General features: G+C 47.6%; 1 protein-coding gene across 1 annotated transcript in view; it reads left to right on the top strand.

The window, feature by feature from the left end:
• Positions 1-18684, top strand: part of CCNJL (cyclin J like) — a 102318-nt gene that overhangs the window by 67831 nt on the left and 15803 nt on the right. The gene's annotated exons all lie outside the window — the stretch shown is intronic.

Below are 18684 nucleotides of genomic sequence, written 5' to 3'. Positions count from 1 at the left end.
AGTGCTGGTAATGCCAGCAAGGTCAGGCAGCAGCCCAGGGGCCCAGGGAGCAGCTTGGAGCAGGAGCTGCCATGGTGCACCGAAGACCCGCCACATGCCAGCCACAGGCCAGGAGCTCGGTGGATTGTGTGTGTTGTTCGAAGCTCACAGCTGGCAGGGTGGGGCTTCAGACCCCAGACTTCCAGGTCCTGTCCCACCTGTCTTACAGGACTGCTCCCTAGATCCGACTGACCGTGCCTTCTCTGAGGACTTTCCTTTTTCTTATTATTAACTATGAAAATTTTTGCAAGTCGGTCTCCTTTTCCAGAATCAGCTCTGCGTGAATCCCCATCATTTCTTTCTTTCTTTTTTTTTTCTTTTTGAATCCACATCATTTCTGTCTAAAGCAGACCTCACCACAGCTCTGGGACCCAGTGATTTCTGAGCAGGTGAAACCTACTTTGCCCCATTTTGCCAGTGTTCAGTCTCCAGTCTTGGAATTCCTTACTCCTGCCAGGGGCCTTATTTTTTAGAAGACCATAAACACACACACATACACACACCCACATCCTCATCATCTTTATCATTGTCACGGATTTTCTGATAAGTTACATATATTAACATTTCATAAGTCAGAACAAGTAACAGTCCCGTCGCTTGGCAGAGATGGTCCTTGATAATAGTTTGTATCTATCCTTCTGAACTTAAAACATACATATACTTCTTATGTAAATGAGACTATATTGTACCCGAGTTTGTTTGCTTTTTAAATTTTATTGATTTGTTTTGAAAGAGGGCACAAGCAGGGGGAGCAGCAGGCAGAGGGAGAAGGTGAAGCAGGCTCTCCACTGAGCAAAGAGCCCAATGCGGGGCTCGATCTTTGGACCCTGGGATCATAACCTGAACTGAAGGCAGACGCTTAACCCACTGAGCCCCCTGGGCAGCCCTGTAACCTCATTTTTATGTAATGATATGGGTCCATGTCTGTATCATGACATGAAGGTAAATCCTTTTAAACCCTTTGAGTTCATATTCTATTGTCTGTATGTTGTGATTTACATAGCTATTGCTGGATTTTCAGGTTATTTCTAAACTTTTTCTATAACAAATAACTCTGAGATAAAAAATTTTTCAGGGGCGCCTGGGTGGCTCAGTGGGTTAAGCCACTGCCTTCGTCTCAGGTCATGATCTCAGGGTCCTGGGATCGAGTCCCCGCATCTGGCTCTCTGCTCAGCAGGGAGCCTGCTTCCCTCTCTCTCTCTCTCTGCCTGCCTCTCCATCTACTTGTGATTTCTCTCTGTCAAATAAATAAATAAAATCTTAAAAAAAAAATTTTTTTTTCAGTTTTATGCCCTTGACAGTCAGCAAATAGTTCTTATCTACATTAACTGTCTATAGATTTTCAAAAGTGGGGGTGCCTGGGTGGCTCAGTGGGCTAAGCCTCTGCCTTCCGCTCAGGTCATGATCTCAGGGATCTGGGATCGAGCCCCACATCGGGGTTCTCTGCTCAGCAGGGAGCCTGCTTCCTCCTCTTTCTCTGTCTACCTGTGCTCTCTCTCTCTGTCAAATAAATAAATAAAATATTTAAAAAAAAAAAAAAAGTGGTGGCAGGTACTCAGGCAACCAGCCTAGAGAGCTTGTTCGGTGATTCTTCATTCTCGTGGTGTTTTCTGGACAACCACACACCGAGACGGGATGGAACATTCCTTATTCCTTTGGCCCAGACAGCTTTGTTGAACGCGGCATGAATGTGCGTTATCTGGAGTTCCCATCTCTTTCATGGCATTCTTTGAGTGCCCGAGGGGCGCGCTTCCTGAAACCCACTCTGTGGACGCTCCTGTGAATGGTGATGCTGTGTTCTCCGGTCACGACCCCCTGCCGCCCTTCTTTGCCGGAGCCGCTCTGCCGGGGCTCGGTTGGAAAGTTGAGATAAACGTTCTCTTTCACACCCTGGTATACATGTCAGATTATTTACTAAAGGATGAATTTCTAGATGGGAAATCCGTGGAACAAAGGGGTTTTGTATCTATGTTTATATCTGTTACTCGGCTGCCTGCCGGAAAGCCTGGAGCCGTGTCCGCTCGCACCTCGAGCATGTGAGGATTTCCCTTCTTCGATACTGATGACGACAGAGCAACGGCAATAATGGCTACATTTATCAGGTGTTTATTATGCACTGGGCACGCCGCTGAGTGTGTTACACAGACTACCTCATTCATTCTTCAAAGGGAGTTTATGAAGTCAGAGTCATTTTCCCCATTTTGCCAAGGAGGAAACAAGGCTTTAGAGCAGTAACTTGCCCAAAGCCACAGAGCCCCTGTGGAGAATGCCAGCAACTGTCAACAGCATCTAAAGACATTTCCAAAAATCCTCCATAACCCATCGCCCTGACTCAATAAGCGTTCCTTTTCTTCTGCTTTCTTCTTCACTCTTTCGTGCTTCTGTCTCCTCTCTCATCCTTGTTTTCTTTATCACAGACCTCAATTATGGCAGATGAATAAGGGCTATAATCACTACATAAATGCAATACACCTCTCTATTTTTCTTTGCTCAGCATTAGTTTGAAAACACAGTCCCATGTTTCCATGGAGCGGCCACGTTTATTATTAGAAATGGATGCATAATGTTTACTGGTGGACTTTTGGGGGGCCCAGCTTACTCCATTAAATGTGAGACCACAGTGAGTTTCTTTATATGATTTTTTTAGAAAGTGTTTCCTTGAACTAAAGCCCCAGGATGGAATCACAAAGTTATGGGATCTGGAATATTTTGTTTTTAAAGATTGATTGATTGATTGATTGACTGATTTGACAGAGAGAGGGTGAAGGAGTAGGGTAGAGAGAGAGAGAGAGATGCAGACTCCCCACTGAGCATGGAGTAGGGTCTCAATCCCAGGACCCCTAGACCATGACCTGAGCCGAAATCAGGAGTCCAACGCTTAACTGACGGAGCCACCTAGGTGTCCTGAGGTTGTGTTCTTTACAGTGCAGGCTTGTGAAAGGAAAGAAAGTCTTGTGAAAAATAGAAATTTCTGGGCTCTGACCCTCAGAAGTTCTGAGTTGGCAGGTGGGGGAGTCCTGGAATCTGCCTTTGCTACAGTTGTGCTGTAGTGGTTGTGCTGCAGTTACCCTGAGAAGCTCCAAGCCAGAGGATGTGCAAAAGAGCCAGTAGGATGGACCACATAGCCTCCCCGGGGCCCCACCTAACTTCCTTTCCCATTGACCTCCTTCTGCATTGTCAGAACTGTTTTTTCCTCAATAGCTGCTCATCCAAGGTCAGCATCAAAAGCAAGGCAGGCGTGGTGGGGGTGTGGGACAGGACGACATTGGCACCTGGACGCCTGACTCAGCGGTGCTCCTCTCCCCTTCATGGGAGTTTACAAGCGCATCTGACCCTCCATCCCCCCTCCCACCCATGCCCTGCCCCTTTCCCTTTTCAGCTGGGGTCCACCTGTTCCTTCAGTTACTCATTGTGAACCTTCCAAGAGGGATAAATTAACTCAAACTGCCTCCATATCACAGTGAGGTTTTATGGGGCAATTGAGCTAACAGAGCGACTCTACCCAAGTGGAGGTCAAGAAGAGCCCCAAGGCTAATACCCTGAGCCACCCCCACTTCCCACCTGGACTCTGGCTCTAGTGTCAAATCAGCCACCATTATTCTGAGAGTAACTAGCCTAGGGAGTGAGAAATGTAGATGCTTTAGTCCCTGGTTGGAGGAGAAGCCCTCTGCCTAACCTCCCCACCCCAGGACCTTCTAGCACCTTGCTTGGAGTAAGTGATTGACTGGGGTTACACATACCTTAACCAAACCTCCTTCCACTTCCTTCCTCAACCAAAAAATCTGCAAGTGCAACTTGGAGTTGATCCTAGAGTGTCAAGGCTCAGTGGGATCTTTGAGGACAATTTATTCCATGATTGATTTTCCTAGCTGTGCTCTCAGGACTCAGAGAGAGGCTAAGAAACTCAGCATTCCCTCAGGACACCTAGTTAGGACTTTGTTAACATACCATTTAAAGCAGACGTGTTAGAGACTCTGAGGCTAAGAGGACAGGGTTTGAATCCCAGATCTGCCACTCACTGGCTGCGTGACCTTGTACAAATCATTTATCTTCCTGTGTTTCTGTTTTCTCATGAGTTACTTAAATAAGTTACTTAATAGGTGCCTGGGTGGCACAGTCAGTTAAGCGTCTATCTTTGGCTCTGGTCATGATCCCAGGGTCCTGGAATGGAGTCCTGCATCAGGCTCCCTGCCCAGAAGGAAACCTACTTCTCCCTCTCCCTGTAGCTCCCCCTGCTTGTGCTCTCTCTCTCTCTATCAAATAAATAAATAAAATCCTTAAAAAATAAATAAGTTAATTTTTGTAAAGCATTTTTCACAAAGCCTGGCATACCTCATTTCGTTGTGCTTTACTTTATTCTGCTTTGTAGATGCTGCCCTTTTTTTTTTTTTAAACAAAACCCCATGTTAAGCAAATCTACCGGTCCTATTTTTCCAGTAACATTTGTTCACTTTGTGTATCTGTGTCACAATTTGGTAGTTCGAGCAATATTTCAAACTTTTTCATGACCATTATATTTGTGATGGTGAGCTGTGATTCATAACTATGACTCACTGAAGCTCTGATGATGGTTAGGACTTTTTTTTAAAGATTTTATTTATTTGACACAGAGAGAGAGAGAGCGAGAGAGGGAGTACAAGCTGGGGAGCAGCAGAGGAAGAGGGAGAAGCAGAATCCCTACTGAACTTGATCCTAGGACCCTAAGATCATGACCTAAGTCGAAGGCAGGCGCTTAAATCACGGAGCCACCCAGGCACCCAATGATTAACATTTTTAGCAATAAAACGTTGTCTTTTCAGACAGCCGCTACTGCGCACTTAGTAGACCACAGCATAGTGTAAACTAAGTTTTATATGTGCTCAGAAACCGGAAACGTCGTCCAACTTGCGGTGGTCTGGGACGGAACCTGCAATGTGTGTGAGGGTTGCCTGTGTGTAAGTGTTAGGTCAGTGTTGCCAGGACTGGCCAGTTGTGCGGCTTCACTGCTACTGTGTCTGGTCACCAGCTTTGCAGTCATAGTCATCTCCCTTTCTGCTAAGTGTCAGAAGCCCCAGAGTTTGGTCCTCATTCTTGTCTGTTCTGGGAGTACTCACGCCCCTGGTGAGCTCGCCTGACTAAGGCTTTAAAGACCAGCTTTATGCAGATGCCTCTCCAACTGCTCATCTTAGACCTCCCCTGCGGACGTAAATCCAACTGACTACCTAATAGCCTTGCCTCATGTCTTATGCCACCTCAAGCTTAACATGTCCCACAGCCCTGGTCTTCAGCCCTCAACAAAGCCTCCTTGATTGCACTGCTCCAGCTCAGCTGGTGAGGAATCCGAGGGACCAGCATCTATTCTAAACCTGCAATGTGCTAAATGTTTGACAGGAGTTAATACTCAGTTCTCTCAACCAAGTGGTTGGGTAGGTCCTGATATCATCCCTACTACGTAGATAAAAAAACAGAGGCTCAGAGATGTCACACTCAGGTGTGAAGTGGAGATGACAGTCTGGCTTCAGGTCCCTGCCCTCATGTCCTCTGACTAAATACAGCAGTTTAGTTTGGATGGAGCTTCCAGAACCAGCCAGGTATTGGAGATCATTGTTGATCTTGCCATACTTCGAGAGTGATACCAAAGTGCCAGGCACCATGCTGACTATTTGACACAGGGCACCTCGAACTTCCAAAAGAGCTATTATTATCCCTATTTACAGAAAAGAAAGTCTAGGCTCAGAAAGGTTAGGTGACTTACCCAAAGTCACACAGCTTGTTGTTGATGATGCTTGTATTTGAACTCAGTTCTCTCTGACCTGAGGGGTGCTGAACGCCGCTGTGGATCCTGCCAGATCTCCGATGAAGCAGAAAGTCAGTCTCTGGTTCTAATGGCAGAGTTAGGACCCATGCGTTCATTCATTCATCCAATCTGCATTTCCTGAGCACCAGGTTGTGTGTTAGGGGCAGCGATACACAGCAAGAGAAAGCAGTCCCCGCCCCCAGTAAATGAAGCTCCAGCCTCCCAGATGATCCCCTTTGCCCCACTCCACCCCCTAATTTTAGGCTCACTTCCTTTCCTATCCAACCGGTTGATGCATCACGTCCTCTGCCAGGACCATCAATTGGGCTGGGCTGGGCAGTTTGTGTCAATGTTCATTGGTTACTTTGGCTTCCTGGGCCTCATCCTTGAACAGCCCCCCGCCAAAATTGTCTTTCCACCTTCCATCTCCAGGACTGCTGTCTAGAATTTTTTTTTTTTAAAGATTTTATTTATTTATTTGACAGAGAGAGATCACAAGTAGATGGAGAGGCAGGCAGAGAGAGAGAGAGGGGGAAGCGGGCTTCCCGCTGAGCAGAGAGCCCGATGTGGGACTCGATCCCAGGGCCCTGAGATCAAGACCTGAGCCGAAGGCAGCGGCTTAACCCACTGAGCCACCCAGGCGCCCCTGCTGTCTAGAATTAAAAGGAAAGGCCCAGTGCAGTGGAAGGGAGGGCAACACTGCCACAAATTCATGGTTGTCCCTCAGTCAAGTTTCCAACACTTAGTAGTCTTTCCCCTCATCACTGGATACTTATCAGCTCTTACCAAGTCTTGTACATCATTCCCAACACCCGAGTCCACTGCAGCCCCAGCCATCACTTTAATGGCCATATAACAATCCACAGTACGGATGTATCCCAACTTATTCAACCAGTCCTTATTGTTGGACAACAGGAAAAAGTACATGCATGAATGGGAGACACCACGATGGGGAGAAAACAAAGGCATTATTGAAGACCATGAGTTAATATGAATAGTATTATTTGAGGAAGGCAGGAAGAGGCTGAGGTTCTAGTAGAGGTTCATGGGTCCTGAGATTTATGGAGAGAGTGAGCTCCAGTGAACCGAGCAAGGAGGCAACATTCTGAACACATTTATGAATGTTCTGGAGTGGGTCCCTGGCTTTCATCAGGTGTTCCAAGGGGGCCTCCCCAAAAGTGAAAAGCCACTAATCTGGTCTATAATTTTTAACATAAGCACTGATCAGAAAGGCCCAGAGAATTTTTTAAAAAGATCAGTGAAGTGAAAATGTGAGTTTAAATCCCACAAAGGCCTGGGTTCAAATCCTGGCTCTTCAATTTCATTTGTATACCTCTAAGTAAGTTACTAAAAGTTTTTGAACCTTTAAAAGAGGAATTTAGTGGCATCTGGGTGGCTCAGTGGGTAGAGCACACAACTCTTGATCTTGGGATTATAAATTTGAGCCCCACCGTGGATGTTGAGACTACTTAAAAAATAAACATATAAAATCTTAAAAAAAAAAAAAAAGATACCCATGGATCATAAACCAGTCTGGGGCCGGGGTGGGGGGTGCCTGGGTGGCTCCATGGGTTACGCAGCTAGCTCTTGATTTCTGCTCAGGTCATGATCTCAAGGCCCTGGGATCCGACGCAACAAGGAGTCTGCGGGAGGACTCTCTCTCTCTGTCTCCCTCTGCCCCTCCCCCTGCTCATCTCAAATAAATAAGCAAGCCAGCACAGGACAGTGACCTCAGAGATGGTACTAGAGATGAGATGGGAAGTCCTATAGCCTTCCTTCTGCAGGGCAACCCCTCACTGGAAACAGTATCGAGCAGACAGGAAAACCCTTGTTTTCTGTTTCTGCTCTGTCTCCGATGGTTCCGCTCTATTTTTGAACTGATGGAATGTCTGACTATTGCAGACACAGACCTCCAGGTTGCAAATAAAGAAACCCACTCGAGCTGGCCTAGGCCAAAAGGGGGAACTTACTAGGTTAAACCATATGTAATTGCTAATATTTGATCTTCTTGACCTTACAAAACAAGAATTTCATACGGTTCAATCTAATGTACGGATGCACAGCCGACTTGGAGAACCCAAGGGGTAGAAATGGAGACAGGGAGGAACCAGGACCAGGAACTGGAAGCGCCAGGAGCCAGTTCTTCTGGCGTCATGGGCAGCTTCTCTCTCTCTGTGTACTTGATCCTGGCTTCCTGCTGTCCTTTTTCTCCTGCCCGCCCGCACCCAGACCTTCAGGGCCTTCTGAGCAACTAACAAAAGCTAAGTCAGAAGATGTAATCTGATGGGTCCATCGTGAGTCAGGTGTCTGCTCTAGTCCAGCCGTCTGGGGGCAGGAAGGCAGGGGTCTTTAGTGCAAGCAATGGAAACAGATGTGAGCAGAAAAGAAAGTTATTGAAAGATTATAGATTAGATCACAGAATTGTCAGGCTTGGAAAACAAGCCCAGACATGAGAGGATAAGCAGCTAGAACCATGGCCTCAGTGACATCACAGCAGTGCTTTTGTTGGGATCTGCTGGGCTGGGCAGTTTGCGTCCTTATCGATGGCGACATGGCTCACTGGCATTGCAGCCACCGTTGCCCTGGGCAGTGGGTATGGCCTCCCTAATCTCCCAGTGCCCCGCACTAGAGTCTCTCTTTTTTTAAAAAAAAGATTTTATCTATTTATTTGACAGAGAGCACAAGTAGACAGAGCAGCAAGCAGAGGGAGAGGGAGCAGTGGGCTTCCCGCTGAGCAGAGAGCCAGACTCAGGGCTCCATCCCAGAACCCTGGAATCAGGGCCTGAGCTGAAGGCAGACATTTAACCGACTAAGCCACCCAGAAACCCCGGGGAATGGATTCGCTCATCCCTGCTTCTTTGCATCACCAGATGCAGAGGAAATGTCCCAGTGGGAGTGTCTGATTGATCCGAAGTCATAAGCAGGTACCTCATTGCCACTGGGTGAGGGGCACAGGAGTTATCTGGCCTTTGCAGCTTCCTATTAGGAAGTGAACCCCACCTTCCACCAGAACCATGCAGTGGTTCTGCATAGATGAGGCTGCAGACACTCCAACCCACCAACAGGGCCACCGCCCGCTCGGGTGGAGAGGGACAGTTTTTGAGGAAGGGGATTGCCGGAACGGGCAGATGCCCAGAAAATGTCCACAACAGTGACCTTTCCCCCAAGATCCTGCCCAGCTCCTGTGCTGTGTTCTCCAAGAAGCCTTTTTCTGCCCCTAGTGTAGTCCACCCTGGCCAGGCTTCCTTCTGCTTATAACCTGCAGGGGATTGAACTGTTACTGCTGCTTTTCTACCTGAGATTGAAGCAGCAGGAGAGCAGGAAGTTTGCCACATGCATCTCTGTAATCAGTACAGACCACCCAGAGCGGACCGGTGGTAGGACTCCAACCAGTCCTTGCTGGTCGACTCAGACATTAGTCAGGGCTCCTGCAGATGCACGTAACAGACACTGATTCTTAGGGATCAGCGAACAAAAAAGAAATTTCTGGGGAGGGTATGGGTAGCTCATAGAAAGGTTGGAAAAGCGAAGCCACCACATCTCAAGACGGCACATAGCCCCAGGCAGCAAGAAGGTAAGATGAGCGACTCACCTTCAACGGTCCCTCATCCTTACAGTGTTCCACTTAAGACTCCGATAACCAGCTTGGCCAACTACTGGCCGTTACCACTTGGGCGGGCGACTAAACTTCTGTGCTTGGGTTTCCACGCTGGCAGAATGGGGCTAAAACAGTCAAACCCATCTGCCGGGAGGATTGGTAACCCCGTACATGAAGACAAAACGCTCGGAAAGGAGACGGCACCTGCTCTTAATGGAGAGAGGGGAGTGCACGTTCTTTCAAGAACTGCAGGTCCACTCTATGATGCCTTAGCTACTAAGGCCTGGAAAGGAAGACTGCTCACCCCGACATCTGCAGGATGATCCTGCCTGGGGTGGAGGAGGAGAAGTGCAGGAAGCAGCTCCAGCAACATCCAAACAACCTCACCTCCACACTCGCAACCCCAGCAGCCATGACCCTCAGAAAATATGGCTTCAGGCCAAAGTCAGGTGCCAAAAGGTCTTCATCCAGTTGCCTGTGCAATTATTCATCCTCCCCTCTCCTGCTTCTGGCTAACTGTGATTAATTCCTGTGGCCATCATAGGAATCACTCCTAATGAATTTCTAATGAACTCATTTGGTGTTAATGCAGTATGTAATTCCGCAGGACACTCATTATAATTTAGCCTTATTAAGTCTCTAGTTATTGGAAACTACTATTGCTCTAAGCTCATAAGCAGGAGAAAAGTAATTATCCGGAGGAGGCCGTTAAATTATGGAAAGGATTGGACATTCGGAGAAGGCTGGCCAGTGGCTACTCCTATTTTTTTTGTTTCTCCTTGGGCTGTACTGCTCTGTGGAGAGGAGCCAGCCGTGCAGGTCTTTGCGCTGAGGCAATGGTGCCCTCTCTGACCTTCTGTTCAGGGATGTCAGAGCTGCACCGGCTGCGGCCTGTGTGGTGAGAGTTTTAAGCCCCATCCAGAGGTGGCCCTCTTCCCAAATGGTCCACTCGTCTCCCGCTTGCGTCTGAATTTACACCGCCCTGGCAGATGCTTGGGCCTTGAGGCTCTGTTGCCTCTGGGGGAGGTGTCGTGTGCCACACCTCTGAGGTCACAAAGGGTGACAGATAGGCTATCTTATCTGAACATCACGGCATCCCTGTTATTGTCATTAAACTCCTTTGACAGATAAGAAGATTGAAGTGCACAGAGGTGAAGCCACTTGCCCAAGGTCACTGGGCGCCAGAGTGGCAACGGAAGCTGTATCTCCAGGGGTGCCTGGGGGGCTCGGTCGGTTAAGCGTCTGCCTCCGGCTCAGGTCCTATTCCCAGGGTCCTGGAATGAGTCCCGCATGGGGCTCCCTGCTCAGCAGGGAGCCTGCTTCTCCCTCTGCCTCTGCCTGCCACCACCACCACCACCCACCCACCCCTGCTTGTTTTCTCTTTCTCTCTCTGTCAAATAAGTAAAATCTGAGAAAAGAACCCACATTTCCAGACCCCCCAAGTGAGCTCTCTCTCTCCAGCTCACCTCTCATATACCGCCTGGCACATTTCTCATGCACACATGACTCACATTTCCTGCCTAGATCAGCCATCCCTTGAGGTTGGAGCTATGTCTGTGACCCCGTTACCTGTTTGACTGGCCTTGGTCTAGAGGATGGGCTGCCAGGCCCCCTTGGTAAGGGCAGGGCACGCCCCCTGAAGACCTGGAGTGTTCTCTCATGCGAGAGTTCATGTAGTTCTCTTCTCGCCTCTCCCTGAAATTTTCTCCCGGTTTCTCACCACCAGCTTTATTACTTTTAGCTAAAATGTAGGGGCGCCCAGGTGGCTCAGTTGGTTTAGCAAGTGCCTTCAGTTCAGGTCGTGATCCCAGAGTCCTGCGATCAAGGCCCGCCCTGGGCTCCCTGCTTCTCCCTCTCCCTGCCGCTCTGCCTACTTGTGTTCTCTCTCCATCTCTCTAATAAGTAAATAAAATCTTTTTTAAAATGTAGATTAAACTTTTTTAAAATTTGAAATCATTTTCTCCTGGAGATAAAAGTAACCTGTGCTATTTGAATAAAATTCAGAAAAATGCAGAAAATTCTAAAGGACATTAAGGATCCTCTGTAACCCTCTCACTCAGGTGTAACTACTGTATAACAGTTGGTATAAATATCTTTCAGCCTTCATGATATGCACGTATAAACACACATATGAACATTTTATTCATGGGATTCTACTCTATATATTTGTATATACTATATGTATATGTACTATTGGGAAATTTTTTTAAAAGATTTTATTTTTAAATCATCTCTACCCCCAATGTGGGGCCTGAACTCACAACCCCAAGATCAAGAGTCACAGGCTCCACTGACTGAGCCAGCCAGCCAGATGCCCCTGGAAATTGCTTTTTATTAAACTTGGGAACATGAAATTTCTGAAAGATGAATTTACATTGTCAAAGAATAAAAGCTAACTTCAGAATATTCTCGGCAACTGCTCTGGGTTAGGAGAAAATATAGAAGAAGGGGAATTTAGAAAATAAAGCCCAAAGCATCTCATACACAAGCCAGAAAGGCAATGTGCTTCTTGCTACCTTATCTTCCACAGCATCTCCTTCATGACTGTGCATATCAAGGGCATGGGAAGAGCAATGGGTAGCAGACGAAGGTCTGAGTGCAAAGTCACATGGCACCGGGGTCAGGATGAGGGAATGGGCCATGGGAATTTAAAGGTAAACCCAGGGGCCTGACGTGGCCCTCGCCCAGCTCCCCAGCCTCATTTTCTGCTGTGCCCTCCTTCTTTAGCTACAAACTCATTATCACTGGACTCACCCACACCACCTCTGCTACTTTGCACCTACTTGCCTTTACACATACTTTTCTGTCTCTCTAGAATGCCCAGTGGCATAAATGGTGAGAACTCACTTTTGTGCAATACCTAAGTCCATTGTTTGCCTAGAAAGTAAGCAAAGAAAACTCCTTAGAGAGCCAAGTAGGTTTTGGGTCAATATGGAAGGAAGTGTTGGGTGGTTTCCACCCCTTCGAGGTGGAAACAGACTCCTCCCTGCCTTTCTTAGTGCTGTGTTCAGTTCGGCGTCCATGACCATGGAGCCGCTGTACACACGTAAGGCACACTGGAATTGACCTCCTGCTTCCTGGGCTGTGTTCCAGTCTGCAAGTCCCTCTTTCCTAACTCTTTCCAGAACTTTCTGTCAGTCCTGGGTGAGGTGCTGTTGGCCTCTGCCTGTGGTTTCTCATCTCGCTCACAGCCAAGCAGACTCTTGGAGCTGTGGGTATGTTCATCATGGCTGTTCAGACATGGTGAAGGCATGGGCGAATTTGTGTTGATAGCAATGTGACCAGTATGTGTATCTTTGTGCCTCTCTGTACAGAAATGCGCATTGCTTAGGTGCATGCATGTCTGTGATACTGTAAGAGGAATGCACACATGTGTGAGAAAGTGTATGTATGTACACATACATACTGTAGCTCTGTGTGTCCCTGTAGCTCTGTGTCCCTGTAGCTCTGTGTGGGAGAATGTGTGCTCTCCCTGTGTATAAGGTGTGTACACATGTGGAGTGTTATGCACTGGTGTGTACATACAAAGCAGAGTGCGTGTGTGTTCAGCTGTAGTTTTCTGTGAACGGCTCTGGGTCTGTTTGTACACAGACATGTGGGAGTGTGTGTTTACTGAAGGGAAGAGAGATATTAATTGGATGCCTAGACTACAAGTAAAAACAAATAGAGCACTAAAAACCCTCAAACAATAGTTATTATCTCACATAACTGGAGTTTCAGAGACAAGGAGGAAAGGACTCTCAAGCTGACTGAGTGCATTGATCAAAACATCTTTAAGAAGCTGTGCTTTTAGGGCATCTGGGTGGCTCAGTGGGTTAAAGCTTCTGCCTTTTGCTCAGGTCATGATCCCAGGGTCCTGGGATCTCGGACTCTCTGCTCAGCAGGGAGCTTGCTTCCTCCTCTCTCTCTGCCTGTCTCTCTGCCTACTTGTGATCTTGTACAAGATCACAGATAAATAAATAAAATCTTTAAAAAAAAAAAAAGAACCTGTGCTTTCCACCTCTGAGCTGGGATGCAGTATCCTTCTGGTCACAAAGTGACTGCAGCATTTCCAAATCCCACACTGAGACACTAAGAATCCAGTAACAGATAAATGCATCTTTGCTTTTGGGGTGACTTTCCTAAGAAGGAAAACACAAGTTTTTCCAGAAATCCCAATCCTATTCCCTGCTCCCCACCAGGCAGCCATGCCTCATTGCTAGAACTTGGTCACATGGTCAAAACTAAATCAGTCTCTGTTAAGAGGACAGAGACCACCAAGTTCCACTTAAACTAATCAGGACACCCCCTCCTGGAGTTAAGGATAGAATTAGCTTTTTAAAGCACAAGGCTGGGGCACCTGGGTGGCTCAGTCAGTTAAGCATCTGCCTTTGTCTCTGGTTATGATCTCAGGGTCCTGGGATCCAGCCCCACATAGGGCTCCCTGCTCAGCCGGGAGTCTGCTTCTCCCTCTCCGTTTGCCCCTCCCCCCGCTTGTGCTTGCTCTCCCTCTCTTGCTCACTCTCTCAAATAAATAAATAAAATCTTAAAAAAAAAAAGGCACAAGACTGCTTAGAGGAATGTCAGTCATTTGACAGAGTTCTGTCAGGACAGCTAATGGATGGGGTACCTGGGGCTCAGCTGGTAGAGCTTGGAGCTCTATCTCTGGATAGTGAGTTTGAGTCCCACATTGGGTGCAGAGATTACTCAAAAAACAAAAAAACAAACAACAACAACAACAAAAAAAAACGTTAAATATAAAAAATAACTTACAAAGAAACAGGGGCACCTGGATGGCTCAGTCAGTTAAGGGTCTACATTAGGTTCAGGTCATGGCCTCAGGGTCCTGGGATCAAGCCAGGGCTCCCTGCTCAGCGGGAAGTCTGCTTCTGCCTCTGCCCTTCCCCCCACTCGCTCTCTCATTCTCTCTCTCAAATAAAATCTTTTAAAAAATAAAATAAAAATGTTTTAAAAAAGACAAATGGGAACGGGAACGGATGTTGCGTAGACAGGTGTGTGCGTGTATGCAAGCACGTCTCTGAGTCTACATGGCTTGTGTGTATGACATACGACTGTATAATGTGTATGGGTGTTTCAGTGATCCATTGTTGTATAACAAACCATTCCCAAACACAGTGGCTTAAAACAGCAAAACTGTGGGGATTCACAGTGCCTGGATGGATAGAACATGACTTGTACATGCCTCCCCAGCGGAGACTCCTGGGAAAGCAGAGAAGGAGTGCCCTGAACCCTGGGCCTCCTCTGAAGTTTCTTGGCTGAAGGCGGCTCAAGGTTCTCGACTAGGGAGTCAACACAGGCACGGGCAGCAGTCACGGACTTCAGGAACTCCTTGCCTTGCACGTGGCGGATTGATTAAACTCACAATAAAAGCAGAGCTAGAGCTCAGCTCGAGGCCTTTTGCCTCTGGAGCATCGACCTGCAGGCCCTCTCCTTTCTCCTACTTTGGTAGGAGAAAAGTTCTGGAGTGAACTTTTCATTTGCCGTCTCAGGGTTTACCGACCAAACCTGACACAAAACCTGATCAGTCCCCATAGTTCTGTGGGTCAGGAATTTGGACCGGGTATGCCTGGGGGTGGTCATCTCCACACAGCATCATCTGTGCTGACTCATGACGCTATATTCCACTAGTCACTGGGCTGAGCTGGAAGGCGGAGGCTTCCCTCCCATGTTTGAGGTAGTGCTTCTCTGCATGGCTCCTCTCTCTCCTTGCACGATGAGCCTGGGCTTCTTCACAGCATGGTGGCCTCGGAGGCTGAGCTTCCTACACAGCAGCTCACTCCCAACGAGGAGGAAGCAGAGGCTGCCAATCCTCTTCAAGTCTGGATTTAGAAATCTCAGAGTGTTACTTCTACCACAAATATTCAGGCGGAGAGAAATAGAAGTGACCGTTGGAGAGGCAGAAAAGCACGCACGTGCAGAGGAGAAAGGAATCCACGGCCGCCATCTTTGGAAGTGGTCTACAACAGGAACAAAATGTATTGAACGTGAAGGTGGGTGTTTCTGAGAGTGCGGATCCTCGTTTGCAGGCATGAAACAAGTGTGGCTGTGTCTGTGTCCGTGTGCATGTGTCTGTTAACACCGGCGTGCCTGTTTATGTGCACATATGTACCTGTGGGTGGCAATGTGTGGAGCACTGTGCACGCACACATAAGGAGAGGTGTCCATGAGTACCGGCACACATGTTCCCCTGCACTAGCGGCACACACAGCAGGGAAAGCTGATGGAGTGGACCTCCCCTAGCTGTGGACTTCTGGGTAGACATGCTGAGCCTGCAAATTCTGGCCTGGGTAACAATCTAATCATTACTAGGATTTTATCCTTGACTAGGAGACTGTGGGTCTCAAGTTGGGCAAAAGGCTCAGCCTTTTCCACATCCCTGGAGCCACACTGCTAGCCACAGAGGAGGAGACCCCCTACCTTTGTTTTGATTTCCTGAGATCCAGAGGTTTTTTCTACCTGTGATCTCCTATCCCAGGCCTGCCCTTGGGGCTGTAAATCTCAGGACAGGACTTCAGAGACAGTGGGAGGCCCAAGCTCAAGGCTGGTCACAGGGTGGTGCTGACCCCCTGGCTTCTCTTTTATAGCACATTTCCCGGTAAAGAAAATCTGACAGAAGGGCGGTGAGCAGGGAGGAAAAGACATGGATGGAGCACTACCTTGTGTGTGTGGTCCCTGCGAGTCCTCTCTGGAATTTCACTCAGTCGCCACAGCAAGCTCTGAGGCAAGGACTCAGTGGGTCTTTTTGCAGGTAAGGGAAAGGATGCTCAAACATCCCACAGTCACACCTTTTAAAGAGCAAATGGTTTTGATTTGGATTTCCCTGATGGCTAATGATGATGAACATTTTTTCATGTGTCTGTTGGCCATTTGTATGTCTTCATTGGAGAAGTGTCTGTTCATGTCTTCTGCCCATTTTTTGACATGATTATCTGTCTTTTGGGTGTTGAGTTTGAGGAGTTCTTTATAGATCTTGGATATCAGCTCTTTGTCTGTAGTGTCATTTGCAAATATCTTCTCCCATTCCATGGGTTGTCTCTTTGTTTTGTTGACTGTTTCCTTTGCTATGCAGAAGATTTTTATCTTGATGAAGTCCCAAAAGTTCATTTTCACTATTGTTTCCTTTGCCTTTGGAGATGTGTCTTGAAAGAAGTTGCTGTGGCTGATGTCAAAGAGGTTACTGCCTATGTTCTCCTCTAGGATTTTGATGGATTCCTGTCTCACATTGAGGTCTTTCATCCATTTTGGGTTTGTCTTAGTATATGGTGTAAGAGAATGGTCGAGTTTCATTCTTCTACACATAGCTGTCCAATTTTCCTAGTCCATATATACAATGGAATATTGCTCAGCCATCAGAAAGGGCAAAAACCCAACTTTTGCATCAACATGGATAGGACTGGAGGAGATTATGCTGTGAGTGAAGTAAGTCAAGCAGAGAAAGTTGATTATCATATGGCTTACTTGTGGAGCATAAGGAATAGCATGGAGGACATGAGGAGAAGGAAAGGTAAAGTGAATGGGGGGAAATCGGAGGGGGAGACGAACCATGAGAGACTGTGGACTCTAAGAAACAAACTGAGGGTTTTGGAGGGGAGAGAGATGGGGGGGATGGGTGAGCCTGGTGGTGGGTATTAAGGAGGCCACGTATTGCATGGAGCACTGGGTGTTGTATATAAACAATGAATCTTGGAACACTGCAGCAAAAACTAATTATGTATTTTATGGTGACTAACATAACACAATTAAAAAAAAAAAGAGCAAACTGGAGTGAAGAAGAGGGGGATGGAGGGGAGAGAAGGTACATCATTCTTCTTTTGCCACCAATTCCTTTTCATTAAGGAGAGTCTTAAAAATCAGGGTGCCTGGCTGGTTCACTCAGTAAAGCATGTTGACTCTTGATCTCAGGGTTGTGAGTTCAAGCTCCGTGTTGGGTGTGGAGCCTACTTAAAATAAATAAATAAATAAAGTTATTTTTGGAATAGGTAAGATATTCCTAAATTTCAATATTCAAGAATAAGAACAGGGGCTACAAAGCAAATTCCCCCTTCACACTCCTGGCCCCTCTGCCATTCTGGTCCCCATGCCCTGCCCAGGCAACAGAGCAATCCCTTCTAATGTATCCTTCAGAGCAATGTGACGCATATACACAAACATGTATACACTTATGTGTGTTTATATATTCTCCCTGCCGGTCACGCTTTGATTTTTAAATTTAGTAGAGCTTGAAGAATGTTCCATGCTGGTGCCAAAGAGGTCCTCCTGCTGTTTTCCAGCAGCCTGGTGTTCCATTCTGGGGCTCCATCATGTATTCGAGCAATCGCCTAGTGAAGGAATGTTTAGGTTGCTTCCAACCTTTTGGTATAACAAAGTAGCAGTGGAAAATGTGCATTATTCTGTTCCACATCTGTAAAATTGTATCTGTAGGGTCAAGTCCCCTGGGTCAGAGGATGTGCTGGAAGCTGGCAGATCATGCCCTGCATGGTTCATTCCACCCCCCTCACCACCGCCCCTCCCCCGCCTCTGACATGGGTGAGAGCATCTCCCAACCTCCTCCAACTCCCAGCTCCATCCCTGTGCTGTCTTTGAAGGGAGGTCGGGTATAGCCAGTCAAGGAGGGAGGGTGGAGATGTACCCAGGGAGGGAGGGGGGGACATGACAGACACTTGGAAAAGGTCGTAGGACATCAGCTGATGACAGAGACCTCTCCCCAAGATAAGGCAGCACCCTCTGTGCCCAATGGCCTCTGCCCACATGTGCAGGAAGAACTGGGGCCTAGAAATTAGGAGATGGGATTCTGGGTCCAGGGCTCCCACCTCCACTTACGAGGAGCTGTAGACAAGCCCCTTCCATAACGATAACAGCCATCTCCAGGCAGAGCTCTGAGCTGGCACCTCTGCAGCCTGAGTTCAGAGAGGTTAGGGAACCCACCCAAGGTGGTCCAGCCCTTACATCACAGAGTCAGGATTTGATCCCAGACTTAACACTGTGTTTCATGGCCTTGGTGCAGTGAGGGACTTAAAGAGCAGCTGGTTGGGGTAGAGCAGGTGGGCACGTGGCCCCCTCCATGGAGAAGACTGTGTCAAGTTCCACTTCTTGCCCCAAAACCTGAATCCTCAGCAGTTTTCCTGATTTTTCACGCTGGTTTTGGGGTTCAGCCAAGGCAGTGAGCACCCTAGTATCTGGTACTAGGGTTTACCACAGAACGGGGTACACAGTGGGTTGGCTGATGGAGATGAGGGAGAGGTGTTTAGGTGAGTGGTGGGGAGAAGCTGGG

Source organism: Mustela nigripes, chromosome 12, assembly GCF_022355385.1.
Source record: "Mustela nigripes isolate SB6536 chromosome 12, MUSNIG.SB6536, whole genome shotgun sequence".
NCBI classification, from domain to species: Eukaryota; Metazoa; Chordata; class Mammalia; order Carnivora; family Mustelidae; genus Mustela; species Mustela nigripes.
The sequence above is the reverse complement of the archived record's forward strand: the minus strand, read 5'-3'. Positions and strand labels throughout refer to the sequence as shown.